This window comes from Akebia trifoliata, unplaced genomic scaffold (assembly GCF_017979445.1).
Source record: "Akebia trifoliata isolate Shusen 1 unplaced genomic scaffold, ASM1797944v1 Contig00257, whole genome shotgun sequence".
Lineage (NCBI taxonomy): Eukaryota > Viridiplantae > Streptophyta > Magnoliopsida > Ranunculales > Lardizabalaceae > Akebia > Akebia trifoliata.
Genome location: NW_028236906.1, coordinates 32839 through 52820, shown reverse-complemented (window position 1 = coordinate 52820; position 19982 = coordinate 32839). Strand labels below are relative to the sequence as shown.

The following is a 19982-nucleotide window of genomic DNA, read 5'->3' as shown; positions in this document are numbered from 1 at the left end:
GTTCCACCAATTCTTTGATCTTTGTTTGAAGTTGGGTTCTCGCGCTAGGTATGGTGCTAGTCGGTTTTGGGTTATCGGAAGTGTAAATGCTGAACCAACCCTTCGTGACCTTCAAGGTATCATCATCGATGTCGTCTGGGTTCAAAATATCATTTATCGAAACATGCTCTAGTTCGAAGACCTTTTTACATTCAAGAGATGTCCTAGTACCACGCCATGTGACATATATTTCACGTCTCCCAGAGATTTGACTTACTTCATCGGATGTGACAGCGATAAATCCAAACCAATTGACTTCGGAATCGCCATTTTCGATCACGACCACGGCATAAAGGAACGTATCGACGAAGTAGTCTGATGCTAATTGGAAATGAACCTTATGCAAAAGTGATTTCTTGGAATGGCGGCATTTGCCAAAGTATTGGGAGCTTTCATCGCTAATGAATGGATCGCCGTTTGCCTGGCAGAAGTCACCACATTGAAGGATGAGTTGCCGAAGTTTTAGGTTTAGAGGTTCTAGCAAACCTTCCCAATTTTTGCTCCCTAGCAATTCTTCCCACGTTGGTTCAATTTTGTTCATCTCCATAACCACGATATAGATGAAAATGGCTAAGTTAAGTGAAAGATTGATATTGATTCAATCAAGCATACTAAGGTCCGTATTTATAAGAAAAAATGCTCGACTTGAAATGACACATGCATGCATTAGAGTGTGCACAAAATCATATATATTTTCTCGAGATGTGAAGTATACAATCGAGGACAATCAATGGTTCTCTATACTGCATTCTTATTTCGACTACCTTCTATCTAAAAACGAGGAAAATGCCCCTTAAATTTTTTATTTTACTAAAATACCCTCCAAATGCAATTTTCACAATGTATATTTATTGCATTAACGTGTGCATATAAAACACGTATTAACAAGTCCTGCACACAGTTTGGGATAAGCAAATGATATGGCGGGCATAGAACCGTAAATCTTTTTCTTGAGTACACATGAAACATGCTCTTGCCACGTCAGCTTCGTACAGAAAATCACGTGCATTAGTTGAATTTAATGATAGAAGTTGGCTTGTCTTATTCAAACTTTTTAAGCCCGACCCCACAATGTGTGAATGTGGTGTGGTTGGCTTCTCTTATTTGCTTTAGAAAAAGGGGGCGTCTATTTGCTGCACACACACCAAAAGTACTTTACTTACCCACCTTAAAATGTAAATGGCATTTACTATTTTACCTTTTTTATTTTAAATTCTCAATATACACATCTAAACATACCGATTTAAAGAGGAAAAGATATCCATGACAGGTGGATTTACAATTGGGGATTGGGGGGAGGATTGGGGCATTTTCCCTTACAAGAATTTTCAAAGTCTATGGATAGTGAGATATTGTGATAGATTTTAATGATAGATAAAAAAAATCTATCAAAATTGTCCACATATTTTTTTTTTCCCATTTTTAATCCTTCCCACAAATATTTTTTTCACCCTTAATTGTTCTTACAAAAAAAATTTCTACTCTTGGTTGCCCCCACACATGGGTAAAATCCTGACTTTGCCCCTGTGAACCGATTTGAAATGCGTCTTCTTCTTCTACCAATTGAAATCATACTTCATTATATCAATTGAAACCTTAAAATTTCTAGCTCAAAATTAAGAGTATATCATTGTTTATTTATCATTCACGACCAAATGTCGTCCAAAATGATCACAATTGGTGTTGAAAAATCATATTATGGGAAGAAGATGAAAAAATGGTAGTTTGGGTATTTCAAAAACATTATAATGTAATATGTGCTTCAAGACTATTAAGAAAATAAAAATTTACTAAAGAAAAATGCTGAAGTAACATTTAAATTGACATTGTGGGGGACATTGTTGTGCACTGAACCATAGATGATTCTCACTTGCATCGAGATGCTTCTCACTCGTATCTCAATGACAAGCATTTATGGTTCTGACACACATCCACGACAGTAATGTCCCCTATGAGGTCCCCAACAATGTTACTCCAACACGAGTCTTTATTAGATGGACTATTAAGATACCATCCAAAACTTATAGACTATTGAAAAAGAAGTCCCTCTATTAGGGTCTTTTAAGTAATTTTCTCTTAGAACTATTTATCAAAAATGCTTTTTACTAACTTTGTAAAATAGTCTAGAATGTTTATTGTCTCCAATAAATGAGATGATTTCACTACATGTTTTGGTAACTCATCCTTCAATAAAAATACTTAGAGGAATGCTAGTTTCATGCTCCTATTAACACTTCGTTCCTCATCTCTTTTCATATTAGAACTATGCATCTCGAACTTTGTAAATATTTGAGATGCCTTTTTATGTTTTAGATTGATGCATGACCCTTTGACTTTAGTCTTTTTTTATGAACTAATGAAAAATGATCTTAATACCATTATCATAATTATCATCATCACCATCTAAAATGACAATAATGCCCTCATCATCATCAATATTGACATAAATATTTGAAGGCGATGGTGGTGATGATGAAGACGATGAGGGCATTGTGGTCATTTTACAATGGTGAAGATGATTGATAATTGTGCAAATTGATTATATTTAACCATAATTTGTGGTAATTAATTAATATGGCCTAATTAATTGAATTTTCTTTCTTGAAGTCTTGGAAGTTCAAAATGAGAGGAAAAAAAGGTTAAAGATGGATTTTTAGTGAATAAAACATGCAAAAGGATGGATGAGCAATTATGAGACAAGTTAAAAAAAGGGCTAAAGAAATAAAAAAAAAATTTCGAAAAAATGAAAATCTCTACATATTCTCTTACGTAAAATAATAAAATTCTCTCATATTTTGTCTCATTTTAAAAGATCTCATACATCTCTCCATATTTTTCTTATTTCTATTTCTCTCTATCTTTCCTCCAAATATTAAATTCTTTCTTATCACATATCTCGCACCTTCTATTTTAATTGATTTCTATTTTTCTCTATTCTCTTAATATTACTTATTTTTTTACACTTCTAATTATTTTTTTTCTTTTTCTTCTTCTCTAATCTTCCTCTCTAATCCATTTTCCTCTTTAATCTCTTTTTAATTTCTTTTAGTTTAATTTTCTAGGTATTTTATTCAATAATTATGATAGACTCGCTTATGGAGCTTGTCAGATAAAATCCTAGTTAGAACTAAAGGTGAAACTCGAAGATTATAATTTTATTTCGATCAACAATAGTGAATTAGTATTTATAATTTTTTGGATTGATTTAATGTGAGTTAATTATTGTTATTTAATTATATATCTATAAATTCTATTTGAGTTTTTGTTTATGATCATCACATTGAATGCTTGAAAATTTTCTTAATTGATAGTGGATGATTGTTACATTAATTGCTTAAAGAATATTTTTGGTATGTGAATGTACAACACGGAGCAATCTTATATTTTTCAAAATATTTTAGAACATAGTTTTGGTTTAATTGTTATATCATCTGATTAGGGAAAATCTTTATTTGAACCTAACTGAGAAAGAATGTTGAATGAATAAAATTACAATTTTTTTAGTGGATCCTCGATGCTTTAGCACTTTTAATTTCTATTTTTAATTTTTTAATTTTTGCTCCATACGATAGTGTGAAAAATCATCTTTTTTATAATTTAGGTCAAATTTTCTTCCACCTCATCCATATTTTAATTCAATTTTATATAATCCCCATGGATCGATCTCGGACTCTCGAGATTTTATTACTTCACTACAACCTTGCACTTGGGGTATTTAACCTACACTATTTCAATTGTTGTTATGATAATGGCAGTAATGTCATTGATGATGAAAATGTTGATGATAGATAGCATTCCTCAAATTATTAATTAAATATTTTGAGAAAATTTTGGTAACTAAAATTGGAATTCATGTACAAACATCAGTAAACTTACACTTAAGAGTATGTAAGAAGCATTAGGAAATTTCGAACAAGTAGTATATATATATATATTAGGTGTGCAGGTTGGTTCGGTTTTGAGGTCAAATTAGAATCGAACCAACCTAGGTTGATTCCATTAAATGAGAACTGAAATCGAACCAAATTTCCATGGAACCAAACCGAGCTAAGGTCGATCGGTTCGGTTCTATGAGTAGCCAATATCTTAAAAACCTAATTGAATCAACATATTTTTAATAAAAATAAATTAATATGAATCTCATATAATGAGTCATTACTCTATCAATCAATCAATAAATAAAACCATTAATGTATCCATTCAGAAAAATAAAGTCAATAGTTTTTCCATTAATTGAAGAAAATCATTAATCCATCCATCCTAAAAAGTGTCATTAATCTATAAAAAAACCGAACCAAATTGGTTAATAATATTTATCCACAAAATGGGTATAGTTTATTAAATAGGTTAATAAAAGTTATTTATAATTTTATTAATGTAGACACCCGAATTTGAGCGGGCCCTCGACGTAAGATGCCCCCAAAAATTGAAAATTGGAATGGGCCCTGAAGCCCAAACACAAAACCCATCACATTTTCTATTAATAAATGTCCGAGGTCACCCACGTGGCCCATGGACCCGCACACCTCACCACCCTCCTACATCCTTAAATTCAACCCACTACTATTCTACCCAAACCCAATCACTCTCATTAAACCCAAGCCCATCCAATTACCCACACCGAAACCCAACCTAAGCCAAGCCCATCCTATTCTACAATCCAATTACCCACACCGAAACCCAACCTAAGCCAAGCCCATCCTATTCTACAATCCAATCCAACACAAACCCAACCTAAGCTAAGCCCATCACATAAAACCCAAACTATTCTCCTAAACCCAATCCAACATAAACCCAATTCAATCTAAACCCAATCCATCATAAACCCAATTCAATCTAAACCCAAGCCCATCACATAAAATCCAAACTACTTTCCTAAACCCAACCCAACCAAAGCCCAACTCACTACCCAAACCCAATCCAAACCATCATCATCACATCAAACCAATCACCAACTCAATACAAAAAATGACACATGTCATCACACCCTTCCCCCTCCCTCATCTAATCAACCAACTCCATCACTTCCCTCCAAAAATCAACTCAACCCATAATCCTACCCTAACCTAACCTATTACCCATCCTCTCATCATCATTAACCAACTCCATCACTTCCCTCCAAAAATCAACTCAACCCATAATCCTACCCTAACCTAACCTATTACCCATCCTCTCATCATCATTAACCAACTCCATCACTTCCCTCCAAAAATCAACTCAACCCATAACCCTACCCTAACCTAACCTATTCCCCATCCTCTCATCATCAACCACCAACATCATAACCCATAACCCTACCCTAACCTAACCTATTCCCCATCCTCTCATCATCAACCACCAACATCATAACCCATACCCTACCCTAACCTAACCTATTCCCCATTCTCTAACACTATCAACCACCCACATCACAACCCATATCTATCCATCACTTTCCCTTAAAACACTCCCATAAAATCACCTCAACCCATACCTCCCATACTCTTCTCTCTAATCATCTAACCACCATCACCAATCAACCAATCTCATCATCTCCCCATTTGCCACATGTCTTCATCCCTTCACCTCTCCCAAAATCCAACCAATCAACCTCTTACACTACACATCATCTCAAATCTAACACCTTACCTCTTCAACCATCTCTACACTCATTCTCCAAACAACTCTCTTACACCCATCAACCATCATTCATCTCACCCCACCAAACACTCTACCCAAATGGATTTGGGTAAGATCCAAACCATTTGGGTTAAAACATAACCCATTTCCCTCATTACAAAAATACCCTCATTTTCATCTCAAATTTCATACCCTTTTCCTCTTAACCCATGCCATTAACCACTACTCTCATCCTTCACCCCATTATACCCTTAAAAAACCTCTCAACCTCTATAAAAACCCCTACATTCTCCCCATACAACAACTAATGAAAATTTGAGAAAAAAATCCTAAAAATACTACAACTCTCTACTTTACTCTCTTCACTACACTCAACTCTCTCTCATCTAATCTCAACACTTCACTCTCAACTCAACTCAATCTTCTACAACCTCAAGCAAGTTCAAGTCAACTCAAGGGAAGACATATTTGAAGTTCAACTCAAAGAACAAGGTGGGTTTGGACCAAGAACCCCCTCCCAACTTCCCCCTTCTACTCTCCCCTTTCCCACACATTTGCACACATCACCATGGGTTAAATCACCAAAGGGGCCCTTCTACATAAGGGTCCCCTTAATGATTGAAACCAACATTGAAAGTCCCTCACACTTGAGGGTACACATCAAGTTTTTTTTTTAATTTCATTTTTCTTTTCTTTTTATTTCCAAAAAACCGAATCCGAGGTTACCACATCACGTGGGTGGAGTAGGGTGCCTAACACCTTCCCTACTCCATAAATGGACCCCCTTACCTTGAATCAAAGGTTGGACCACGTGCATTATCCTACGAGAGTCATCACATCAAAAATGACTTAATTTTCAAAAAACGAGACATCGGGTGACCATTCACACCCAATTCCATACTTGAATGGTGGCGACTCCAAAACACCCCCAAAGTGGAGGGAGGTTTGAAAAATATTCAAAATCCCGTGTCCACAATTAATATAAGGATTTGGTTCTCGGTTTGGTTCGGCTCTATAGAAGGCATGAACCAAGAATTGAACCAAATCGGTTGCTTCTCTATTTTGTTAATCCAGATCCGAGCCAAAGTTCATTACAAACCAACCCAAACCAATCCAAAGCTCTCGGTTTGAACTGAACCAAGTTGCACCCCTATATTATATATATATTTATCCCAATGTACTTTCTTCTTTAAAATCATTTATTGTTTCATGAGTTGAACAAGCAGAGTTTGTTGTGTACTGAGTTATGAGAATGCTACCTAACAAGTTTTAATTTTTTTTTACAATATTACTTAATAAGGTTTGAAAAATTAAGGTGTAATCTCAAATAAATGTTGAGGTCATGTTATTATTATTATTATTATTTTATAGATAAAAAGGACATTTGTCACATAAAAATGTGGATTCCTCCAAAATTTTGAAGCATGGCCTCTTGAAAGTCGGTTTGTGTTACATGTCACAACTTACAAGTTTACACTTTAATACATACAACAAGTTATAGTCGCATTTTTTTTTTCACCGAATTTTATAAAAATTCGTAACAGTAGTAAAAACCGTGTTTTATTCTTTTCAACGTAAAATCTGTAAATTATTCATAATAGTTCAATAATCTAGAGAATAATACTTTCATTGAAAAAAAACAAATTCGTGAAATTTTCAAGAATTAAACGAGAGATTGCTAACAAGGGTTTTGAGACCCACTTTAATCACTTTATAACTTTTTCTCTTTGCCCCCTGAACTTTATTTTCATCCTCTAATTTTATTATATTTCATCTTTTACCATTTTTAATATTTTTAATATTTTTCATCTTTCAACTCTTTAATCTCAATTTTTTTTTAATAATATCTTTCAATTAATTTTATTTTTTCACTTTTATGCCCTTAACCCTCCCATAAAGTCATAATTTCTTGTGAGACCTACTTTATTTATTTTGCACTTCACCCCAAGAACTTTAATATATTTATTCTTTTTCCACATTAATTACCTTTTTAACTTTAAAATTTTTCATAATACCCAAAACTCAATCTGGCTTGACCCAAACAGCATTAATTTCTTGTTGATTTTGAGTTGTGCTCGTGGTTCGTATTAAAATTGTCACCACCTATTCTAATTTTCTTTTTTTTCGTTTTTACCCCCTTAACCCGAGAGAGGATGTCCGTGCCGTAGGTACGGGTGAAGTTTAATATAACAATAAAATTGATATTTGATTGTATCATATGTTACTCAATATATAAGGTTTTAGAGGTGCTCCATAGTCCACACCCTATGATACTGTTGAATTTGACACTTTCATATTCTCACTACCCTTGCACTCGCACCTGCTCCCAACTTAATCTTAATTGATCGTTAAGTTTCTACCTAAAATTCATCAATTTCTACTTCCGCAAAAGTCCTATATATATCTTGTTATTGGCTGAAGACAACAATAAAATATTTTATCTATGAGGTTGAAGATGACCAATTAAGAGAGGAAAAATTAAGGAATTTTTGCTATAGGTTGAAGACAAGTGCATTTTAAGTTATTTTCGATTCTTTCCTTAGAGAAGACCAAGGTCAAGGTGAACGACATCAGTTAGAAATACAAGGGTCTCTCAAATATTCACCAAAAGATGGAGGGTATGTCTATATCAATTCAAACTTTTCCACTCTCCATCATATGAAGGGTAGATCAACTGTAGTGCCTGAGGGTACAAGAAAAATATTTAAAGGTTAAACTAATATTTATGGACTTCTAGTTGAAGACAACACAATTCCTTTTCTTCACGTTGTCTCTTAGAGTCACTAAATCTTCAATTTTTATAACATGTGGACATCTTTTCACAATGAACCTATCCAATTCTATGTTATGGCTGTTCACTTGATGTGGCTTGTGCTTATCATCAAGCCATTTGGCACCAACTCATTAATTCATCCAGCCAACTTTTTGTCTTTTTTGCCACCACATAATAACACATTCCTTATCTTGTTAAGACATGCGTGATGTTTTTATGTGAACCTGACCTAGAGAAGAAAAATCAGTCAGATTTTTCTTAAAAGAAAGAAGCCCACGTTATACTTGTTATAAACATGGCTTAAACTTTAAAGTAGACATTCACCTCACCATAGATAATCCTCAACCTCTAAAATGTAAATTAATTTTTTTACGTTTTAACTTTAAAAAATTAATTAAAAAATCTTTTTTGATCAATGTTCACATACACATCTATTCAAATAATAAATTAAAAAAAAAATATTTTTGATCCTCATAGACATGTCTCTTCAAATAATTAATTAATAAATTAATTATTATATTTGCATATTTTTAACGTTTTATATTTTACTCATTTTATGACATATCTCTTCAAATAATAAATTAAAAAATTAATTATTATATTTATATCATTTTAACAATTATTATAGTAACAAATAATTAATTAAAAAATAATTGTTAAAATGGTGTAAATATAATAATTAATTTTATTATATTTCATCTTTTACCATTTTTAATATTTTTAATATTTTTCATCTTTCAACTCTTTAACCTCAAATTTTTTTAATAATATCTTTCAATTAATTTTATTTTTTCACTTTTATGCCCTTAACCCTCCCATAAAATCATAGTTTTTGTGAGACCTACTTTATTTATTTTGCACTTCACCCCAAGAACTTTAATATATTTATTCTTTTTCCACATTAATTACCTTTTTAACTTTAAAATTTTTCATAATACCCAAAACTCAATCTGGCTTGACCCAAACAGCATTAATTTCTTGTTGATTTTGAGTTGTGCTCGTGGTTCGTATTAAAATTGTCACCACCTATTCTAATTTTCTTTTTTTTCGTTTTTACCCCCTTAACCCGAGAGAGGATGTCCGTGCCGTAGGTACGGGTGAAGTTTAATATAACAATAAAATTGATATTTGATTGTATCATATGTTACTCAATATATAAGGTTTTAGAGGTGCTCCATAGTCCACACCCTATGATACTGTTGAATTTGACACTTTCATATTCTCACTACCCTTGCACTCGCACCTGCTCCCAACTTAATCTTAATTGATCGTTAAGTTTCTACCTAAAATTCATCAATTTCTACTTCCGCAAAAGTCCTATATATATCTTGTTATTGGCTGAAGACAACAATAAAATATTTTATCTATGAGGTTGAAGATGACCAATTAAGAGAGGAAAAATTAAGGAATTTTTGCTATAGGTTGAAGACAAGTGCATTTTAAGTTATTTTCGATTCTTTCCTTAGAGAAGACCGAGGTCAAGGTGAACGACATCAGTTAGAAATACAAGGGTCTCTCAAATATTCACCAAAAGATGGAGGGTATGTCTATATCAATTCAAACTTTTCCACTCTCCATCATATGAAGGGTAGATCAACTGTAGTGCCTGAGGGTACAAGAAAAATATTTAAAGGTTAAACTAATATTTATGGACTTCTAGTTGAAGACAACACAATTCCTTTTCTTCACGTTGTCTCTTAGAGTCACTAAATCTTCAATTTTTATAACATGTGGACATCTTTTCACAGTGAACCTATCCAATTCTATGTTATGGCTATTCACTTGATGTGGCTTGTGCCTATCATTATGCCATTTGCACCAACTTTAAAAAATTAATATATATGGGAGCGGTTCGACAGCCCTAAAGTTTGCCAAGTTTTATGCCAAACATTTTTTGTAAATCACTTTTGATGGAGTTCGAAGTTTTGGAATAGGTTGATTATTTGTGAGGATGATCTCTACGGTGAAGAGATCATCTTCACCAAAAATCAGCTCATTTTGAAACTTCTAACCCTAGTTTACAAGTTGAAGAATCGTGGACCGTCCTATTTTTGTAAATCACTTTTGATGGGGTTAGAAGTTTTGGAATAGGCTGATATTTGGTGAGGATGATCTCCTCATCATAGAGATCATCCTCACAAAAAATCAGCTCATTCCAAAGCTTCTAACCCATATTTAAAAAAATGTTTGGCACAAAACTTGGCAAACTTTAGGACTGCTGAACCGCCCCCTATATATATATATATATATATATATATATATATGGGTAGCGTTCAAGGGCAAACTTTTTGGCAAAACATTTTTCAAAACATGGGTTAGAGGTTTTGGAATGGGCTGATTTTTGGTGAGGATGATCTTTACGGTGAGTAGATCATCCTCACCAAAAATCAGCCCATTCCAAAACTTCTAACCTATGTTTTCCAGCTGAAAAATCGTGGACCGTCCATTTTTTGTAAACTGTTTTTGATGGGGTTAGAAGTTTTGGAATGGGCTGATTTTTGGTGATGATGATCTCCTCACCGTAGAGATCATCCTCACCAAAAATCAGCTCATTCCAAAACCTCTAAATCATGTTTTGAAAAATGTTTTGCCAAAAAGTTTGCTAAAAAGTTGGCCATTGAACGCCCCCCTATATATATATATATATATATATATATATATATATATATTATATATATATATATATATATATATATATATCTTATTATTGGCTGAAGACAACAATAAAATATTTTATCTAAGAGGTTGAAGATGACCAATTAAGAAAGTAAAAATTAAGTAGTTTTTGCTATAAGTTGAAGACAAGCGCATTTTAAGTTATTTTCGATTCTTTCCTTAGAGAAGACCGAGGTCAAGGTGAACGACATCAGTTAGAAATACAAGGGTCTCTCAAATATTTACCAAAAGATGGAGGGTATGTCTATATCAATTCAAACTTTTCCACTCTCCATCATATGAAGGGTAGATCAACTGTAGTGCCTGAGGGTACACGAAAAATATTAGGGGTTAAACTGATATTTATGGACAACACAATTCCTTTTCTTCACGTTGTCTCTTAGATTTACTAAATCTTCAATTATTTTTCAAACTTGTGGACATCTTTTCACAATCAATCACCCATCCAACGCTATGTTATGGATATTCATTTGATGTGGCTTGTGCCTATCATCATGCCATTTGGCACCAACTCATTAACTCATCCGACCAACGATTTTTCTTTTTTGGCCCCCACATTCCTTATCTTGTTAGGACACGCGTGATGTTTTCACAATCAATCACCTATCCAACTCTATGTTATGGCTATTCATTTGATGTGGCTTGTGCCTATCATCATGCCATTTGGCACCAACTCATTAACTCATCTGACCAACAATTTTTCTTTTTTGGCCCCCACATTCCTTATCTTGTGGACCTCAGGACCTGCAGAAGATGAATCAGCGAGCTTTTTTAAAAGAAAGAAGCCCTCGTTATAATTGTTATAAACATGGTTTAAACTTTAATGTAGACATTGACCCCACCATAGATAATTTACAAAGAGTATTGAGAAATATTTCTACATTTTGGCAAATATTTTGGTATCCTGTATTTTTCAAACTGATGGCATACTCTTGACCTCAGTCCTCTCAGAGAACCATTGAAAAATGACCCAAATAGCCTTGTCCTCAATCTCAAACCATGAATCCTTGATCTTTCTTCCCAATATATCAATCATTTTCAACTTTTGAAGTAAAAAATTTCACCGGCTACTTGACTGTCAAGTCAAAGAATGAGGAGAAAATCAAGAATTTTCTACAAAATGTTAAGAGTGGGTTGAATAGGATAGACTGAAGACAATGATCATTATATTATGGAGTGCAATTGGTAGTTGGAAGAAGAAGACAAAAGGACAAAAATACAAATAAGAGGGGAAAAGAAGGGAAAATTACTTAAAGGACCCTGACGGAGGGATTTATTTTTAAATAGTCCATAAGTTTTGCACAATAGCTTAATAGGACATTTAGTCAACTTTTTTATTTATTAATGGTCCCTCATTACTGGCGAATCTCACTGCTTTTTTATTTAATGTGGAGTTCACCACTTTTTATTTTTGTCTAACTCGACGCTTTTTTATATAGTGTCGAGTTCACTACTTTTTACTGTTGAACTCAACACTTTTTATTTATTGTCGAGTTTTCCATGCGTCGAATTTTTCTCTTTTTAAATAAAATGTGGTGAACTCGACACTGCTAAAACCCATCCATTTTTAATTTTCTAGTTTTTTATTAAAATACATGGAATGATTGACTAAAAACTTGAAAAAAACAACTTGTTTAGATGATTTCAATACCCAAAAAAAAAAAAAAAATTCTTGATCGATTTTCATCCAAAAATTATGAAAAAAAAGTGAAATTTTTTTTCTAATTTTTTACATACATTTTCAAAATATTTGAAAAAATCATTGAAAATGGATTCTTCCTTCTTAAATCTCTGACCGAATGGAGTCTTCAAAACTTGATTGAGATGCCAAAATCAAACTTTTTTGGATGAAAATGATGAGTTCGAATAGTTAAGGCATTCAATCATGAGAAATGTGGGAGATGAGGTCTAGGGATGGTTAAGAAAATAAATTTTTTACTAAATAGACTATTAAGAAAGCATCCAAAACTTATGGACTATAAAGAAAAAAGTCCCTCCACTTGGGTCCTTTAAGTAATTTTCCCAAAAAAGAAGTTAAAGAAGAAGCAGAGTCAGCTGTACGTAAAATGTATAGGAGGTTTTTTTATAAATGGAGTGCAATTGATACTAGGTGATGTGCAACAAATAGATCCCTATTTAATTATTTGATCAAATTATACTATTATTATCAACATCTTTGTAGTCTTGTCACAAATATTTAAGTTGGAAGGAATGAATTATGTCTTTTGTTAATATAAATTAGAAGGTGGCATGTACAAAGGCACATGTCCCAAGGCTTATTTATAATTTTGAATATTAATGAATGAAAGGTGATTTTGAAGATTACATAGTAAAAAAAATGATATTTTTAAAATTTTGAAAACTAACAAACGTGATTTTAGAGATGTGGGACTGAAATTTTCTTGATTTTTGAACAAAAATGATTCCGATTATATTAAATTTAAATGTTAAGATGGGGTTCATTTTTGAATTCCAAATTTTGGTGTGGAAGTGAACCACTTCTACTCCGTCTTCTCTTGTTATAATAGTAAAGATGTAATCTTATGAGGTCGGGATCCATTAACTCAGTAAAAATGACTAAAAAACTGATCTTAAATACAAAATCCAATTGTCACGATAAAAACAAATTAAGTTATTTTAAAAGAATAATGATTTTTTGATGCCCCAGTCACAGAATTGTAGATCATTTGCCTCGGGATATGTAAATCATAAACCTTGTTCTTGTGTGGCCCTAGGCAAATGATCTATTGTTCTATGATGAGGCCGTATGTCAGAGGGGGAGGGGGGGGTGGGGGTGGGGGGTGGGGGTGGGGTGAGCTCAGATTATTGTTTCCACTTTGTCTTGTTGTCAATGGGTGGGCCAATATGAAATTGCAATAGGAAGAGCACTTTAATTTCCTAACCTTTTGTGTTTTCCTTTTTTTTTCATTTTTCGTTTTTGTGTGTGCACTTTGATTTCTTTCATGTTTTAGAACATGTTGGCGGGACCCATCAGAATCTGAGAATTTCAACATTGAGAAGGCTTCCATTTTTTTTCATCTTATTTGATTTCATTGATTTTCTTTTCTTAAAAAATTGCTCGTGCAACCACTTCCATGGTTAACACGGCCAGTCCAAGTTTCTCAATTGTTTCAAATTTCGATGGGACTCACATATAACTTTGATAATTAAAACCATGGGTCCATGAATTAGTTTTTATTAATTATGATTTTTAATTTTTTTAGTAATTTTAATTAATCCAGATTATTATTGTTGGTTTGTTAAAATCTTTTATTATTTGTTTTTTAAAATTTCTTGAATGTTTGTTTATTTATTTATTTTTTTTTTGTTTTAATCTTTTGAAACATTTACTTGTTTGTTCTTTTTTCAGATTTTTTTGCTTGGTTTAAATTTTTAATTTTCCTAGTCGTTTAATATTTTCAGTTTGTCTAAGATTTTTAAATTTCAAAGTTGTTTAAGATTTTTATTAAATTTTAATGTTCACCTTTTATGTTTAAATATTAATATTTTTTTTTGTTGTTTCAATTTTTGTAAGCATAAGTGGGATTGTGTTGAAAGAAATTATTGCTTTTCCTTTACAGAATAGTCTTCTAATTGGGGGCATGTTTTTTTTTGGGGTTTCTAGGTGTCTCAAGATTGTTCTTTTTTTATTTTTTTTTATCATGTTTTTGTCAAAATATTGGTTTCAAGTTTTTCAACGTGGAATGTGGGTGCAGACCCCACGAAGGGCAATTTGCCAAAGTTTTGGAATGTTCGATTTTGTCCCGAGTTATCATTTCATGTTTTTGTGGGTGTTCCTAAGCGCAATAGAGTTGAGTTGTGTTTTGAATGTCAAGGGTATATTTGTCATTTTGTCAAATTTTATTAATTTTGACTGAAAACTTGACTTGGCCCCCAAATGATAATTTCTATGTCCCGTAGTTTTGTTTGCCTAGCGTAACATGGTCTCTTAGCATCGATCGACTTTGTGAATTGTAGGTGTTGGTGGAGTGTACCTAGGCATAATTTCTATGTCTAAGAATTTCGTTGGCGTAGTGATCGGAAGGAAAAAAAGAATCTGAGAAGGGTCCCAAGAGGCATTACACAAGTTTTTAGATTCTCCAATTCTTTTACTCATCATTAGGAGTCCATAGCAACCAATGTGACGAATTGCGGGTGCAAAATGCGGTTTGTCTATAGTTAGTGGGATAGGAAAAATTAGGTGCTGTTTGTTAAACTGAAAAAAATAAGTGCTGAATAGCATTAAGCGCTGAAACTTATAAGCGCTAAATTTAAGTGCTGAAAAAGTTGTTTGTTTAAATGTTTAATCATGCTTGTTACACATTGCTGAAACTAGTAAATTATCTTTGTTACCCTTACAATCATATTATACATTGTTTGCATGTTTCAAATGCTTATTTATTATCAAAACACAATAAAATATATTATTTCTTATAAAATTAAAATATAATTTATTTTTAAATAATAAATAATACTCAAATCTTCAATCTATAAATAATAATTTCTATTTATAAAAGCACACAAATTTCAAATTAAAAATAATAATGTCATACAAGTCACTAAAATTTGAAATCAACTTTAAAAGAACTTAATTTTGGATGAATAATTTTTAATAAAAATGAAGGATGTGTAATTATAAAAGCACCACCCTATGAATTAATAAAGGCAACCCACACTATAGCCATTTTTTTTTTTTGTTTTATATGGATTAAAGTTTTTGGAATAAGCAAATTTTTAGTGAGGATGATCTATATGGTTTAGAGATCATCCTCACCAAAAATCAGTCTATTTGAAATCTAACTCGTCAAAAAATAGTTTTCAAAAAAAAAAAAGGGATGATTTCCGGTTCTTGAACTGATTTTGATAAGGTTAGAAGTTTCAAGATATGCTGATTTTTGGTTAGGATGATCTCCTCATTGTAGAGGTCATCCTCACCAAAAATCAACTCATTCTAAAACTTTTAACCCATATAAGACAAAATAATTTAGCCATGATGTGGGTTTATTAATTTGTGGGGTGTTTATATACTTATCTCGAGATATAAGAGGTAATATCCTTTTAAGAATATGGGCATACTTGTCCATGCTCAAAAAAACAAGGGGCATACTTGTCCGTTTTGAAAATACGAAGTGCTTACCGCTTCAGCACTTTTTTTCAGCATCAAAATAGTGCTAAATTTTTTTCACTTATTTTCAGCAATAAATGTTGAAAATATAGAGTAAACAAACGCGCTATTTTGACAAAAGTGCTGAATTTAATTTTTTCAGCAATAAGCACTAAAAAATAGCGCAAAACAAAACCACCTTACTCAAAAATCAAAAAAACATTGTGTTTTAACTATTTTGAAGTCGTGGGTTCAAGTTGAACTTATCTATAATAAAAACTATACACCCACTTAATATAATACTTACTTTTTCAACGTTACATTATTGAGGATAAAGAAAATCCTATGCAAGAACTAAAAATGATAACTAGAATGAAAAATAAAGATACAACACAATACAAAATTTTGCATGATTCCACGAGATTGTCTATGTCCATGGGCGATGATGAGATCCTTTCACTATTATGTCAAGGGAAGTGATCATTACTATCTCCCCTGTGGCGACAACCTCAAGACTTTCTCCACTCTAGCTAGTGGGCAGAACTCAAGATCCTATACTATATTCTACTTAAGAATTTTGCCTCTCACCTCCCCCTTATAAGTCAAGTTTTTTTTTTTCTAGATCTTAAAATCTCAAAAAGAATAGCTGGAAGATTCAAGTTTTGTCCTTAGGTGTCTATATTCTATCAATTCTTCGGGGATTGAGCTCTTTATCTCTATAAGATGGAGCTGGGGTTTTGTCTACGTTTGGAAGGGGAGGCGGGGGGGGGGGGAGGGAATAGTGGCAATTTTTTCTTCTACTATTTTTTTTTTTTTTTGGCTTATCGTGTGTATCCCCACTCTTCAGGTGAGACTAGTCACAAGCACTGTCGCCTTAGTAAATCCTACATGCAACTAGTTGAGTCAAGGGTGGTGAGTGGCCTCAAGGAATTCATTACTTCGTGGGATTTCAAACACTTGACCTACCCTTCCTGAGGAGCTTTTTGAGTGAACCCAGTGTAAATCTATTGGTCTCTATTTTCATACCATTGATGATTCATATGTTTGATTCCTCTACTTCATACTACAAATTTTGGTTTACACTCTTTTTCGACTCCGATTAACAAAATTCAATTTTAATTTTGAGTTTAAACCATCCATCAATGAGATTAAATGTACACCCCCACTTTTTGTTATTTCTATAAAAAACATAATATTGGGCAGCGACCTCAAAGTACCTTTTGTTAACATAATTAAGTGTTCACACTAGTCAGTTCATCTAGCAGTACTTGTAAAAATCTTGAAGTAGATATTTTTTTTTTATTCCCTCATCTACAATTCTCTTTCACATGTGGGGGAAGAACTCATATTTTTCTTGGCGACTAGACTTAGGCAATGTTGTTTGTGTTATTTTTCAGCGCTTATTGTTGAAAAAAATAAATTCAGCACTTTTTGTCAAAATAGCGCGTTGTTTACTTTATATTTTCAGCGCTTATTGTTAAAAATAAGTGAAAAAAAATCAGCATTATTTTGATGCTGAAAAAAAGTGTTGAAGCGGTAAGCACTTCGCTTTTTTGACACGAACAAATATGCCCTTCGTTTTTTTAGCAAGGACAAGTATGCCCTTATACTTAAAAGGATATTACCTCTTATACCCCTTGGCTAAGTATATAATACCCCACAAATTAATAAACCACACCATGGCTAAATTATTTTGTCTTATATGGGTTAAAAGTTTTGGAATGAGTTGATTTTTGGTGAGGATGATCTCCTCATTAGTATATAAGCACCCCACAAATTAATAAACTCACACCATAGCTAAATTATTTTGTCTTATATGGGTTAAAAGTTTTAGAATAAGTTGATTTTTTGATGAGAATGATCTCTATAATGAGGAGATCATCCTCACCAAAAATCAATCCATCCTAAAACTTCTAACCCTATCAAAACAAGTTCAAGAACCGTAAATCGTCCCTTTTTTTTTTTTTTTGAAAACTATTTTTGATGGGTTGGAAGTTTCAAAATGGACTGATTTTTGGTGAGGATGATCTCTAGACTTCATAAACCATCCTCACTAAAATTTGCTCATTCCAAAAACTTTAGCCCACATAAATAATAAAAAAATGGCTATGGTGTGGGTTGTCCTTATTAATTCATAAGGTGCTTTTATAATTACGCATCCTTCATTTCTATCAAAAATTATTCATTCAAAATTAATTTCTTTTAATGTTGACATTATTATTTTTAATTTGGAATTTGTGGGCTTTTATAAATAGAAATTATTATTTATAAATTGAAGATTTGAGTATTATTTAAAAATAAATTGTATTTTTATTTTATAAGAAATAATATATTTTATTGTGTTTGATAAGAAATAGGCATTTGAAACATGTAAACAATGTATAATATGATTGTAAGGGTAACAAAGACAATTTATCAGCTTCAACAATGTGTAACAAACATGATTCAGCATCTAAACAAAAAACTTTTTCAGCACTAAATTCAGCACTTATAAGTTTCAGCGTTTAATACTATTCAGCACTTATTTTTTTTCAGTTTAACAAATAGCACCTTAGTCACACACTTATACGGATCATGTGAATTAGGAGTGTCAATGAATGGTCAAAAATTCGAATTTGAATTCAAAAAATAGGATATTATCTGAAAATTTTGATTCGAATTCGGATAGTTTTATATATTCAAATTCTTATTGGATATAGGTTCAGATATTAACATTTCGAATTCGATAATATCCGATTCGAAATAATATAATATATATTATTTATTTTATTTATTTATCATATACATAATATAATATATAATAGGTTTTTTTAATAATGATAAATCAGTTGGATAAGGAAAAATTGTGTGTTTTTTTTAATATACAAATTATTCGAATTCTAATTGGATATTATCTGATATTCGATAGGATAATCGGATTCGAATTTGAATAGAATTTTAGAATATCCGTTGAATTCGAATTCGAATTCGAATATTAGATAAAATTCCAGATTCGGATTCAGATATTACTGTATCCGAACTGATAAGCATCCGTTAACAACCCTAATGTGAATTAAGCGTTACATTTATTTTCTGGTTGGACATTTCATCTATTAAGAAAAACAGAATGAGAAGAAAAAAAAAAAAAAAGATGCAATGGCACAAAAAACGTAGAGATTTTTACGTGGCTCACTCAAGATTGAGGGACACCCATGGATCATATTGATTCAACTATAAAGAAAAAATTCGCACTTTCATATTTTTAACCTTTTCATTATCGAAAATAGAAATATATACTCTCTCAAAAAACCCTAACTAGGATTTTACATAATACCAATGAAATTACGAAAATACTTTGAGGAGTTTTCTTTCGAGACCTCTACCCCCCAAATCCCCGTCTTTCGGACATGGGGAGACTAGCCCCCATCCAACCCCCAGCCCCAACAAACTCAACGCTGGGGTCGATTGGTGAGCATTGTTTTAAATGATGACCAATACTTACTATGGGAAAACTGGAAAATTTGATAAGAAAATTCGATGGGCCATTGAAATTTGATGTTCCTTAGACTCAATGGCTTAGAGATTTCGAATTTCTCCCTTCATTTATTTGATGTTTTCGGTCCATAAAAAAAAAAACAATATTCAACAATGAAAATTAAGACCTCTTGTTCAGTCGAACAGAGGGCTTTTTCACATTGTGACTCCCTGCTGACCAGTACCATCAGTCTCCACAAACAATAACATCGTCATGGTCTCCTAAAATCAATGACTTGGGTTTCCATCAAGATTCAA

General features: G+C 32.4%; 1 pseudogene; it reads right to left on the bottom strand.

The window, feature by feature from the left end:
- Positions 1–4: 4 nt before the first annotated feature.
- LOC147381789 (phospholipase A1-IIdelta pseudogene) lies at positions 5–619 on the bottom strand (annotated as a pseudogene).
- Between the last annotated feature and the right edge of the window lie 19363 nt (positions 620–19982).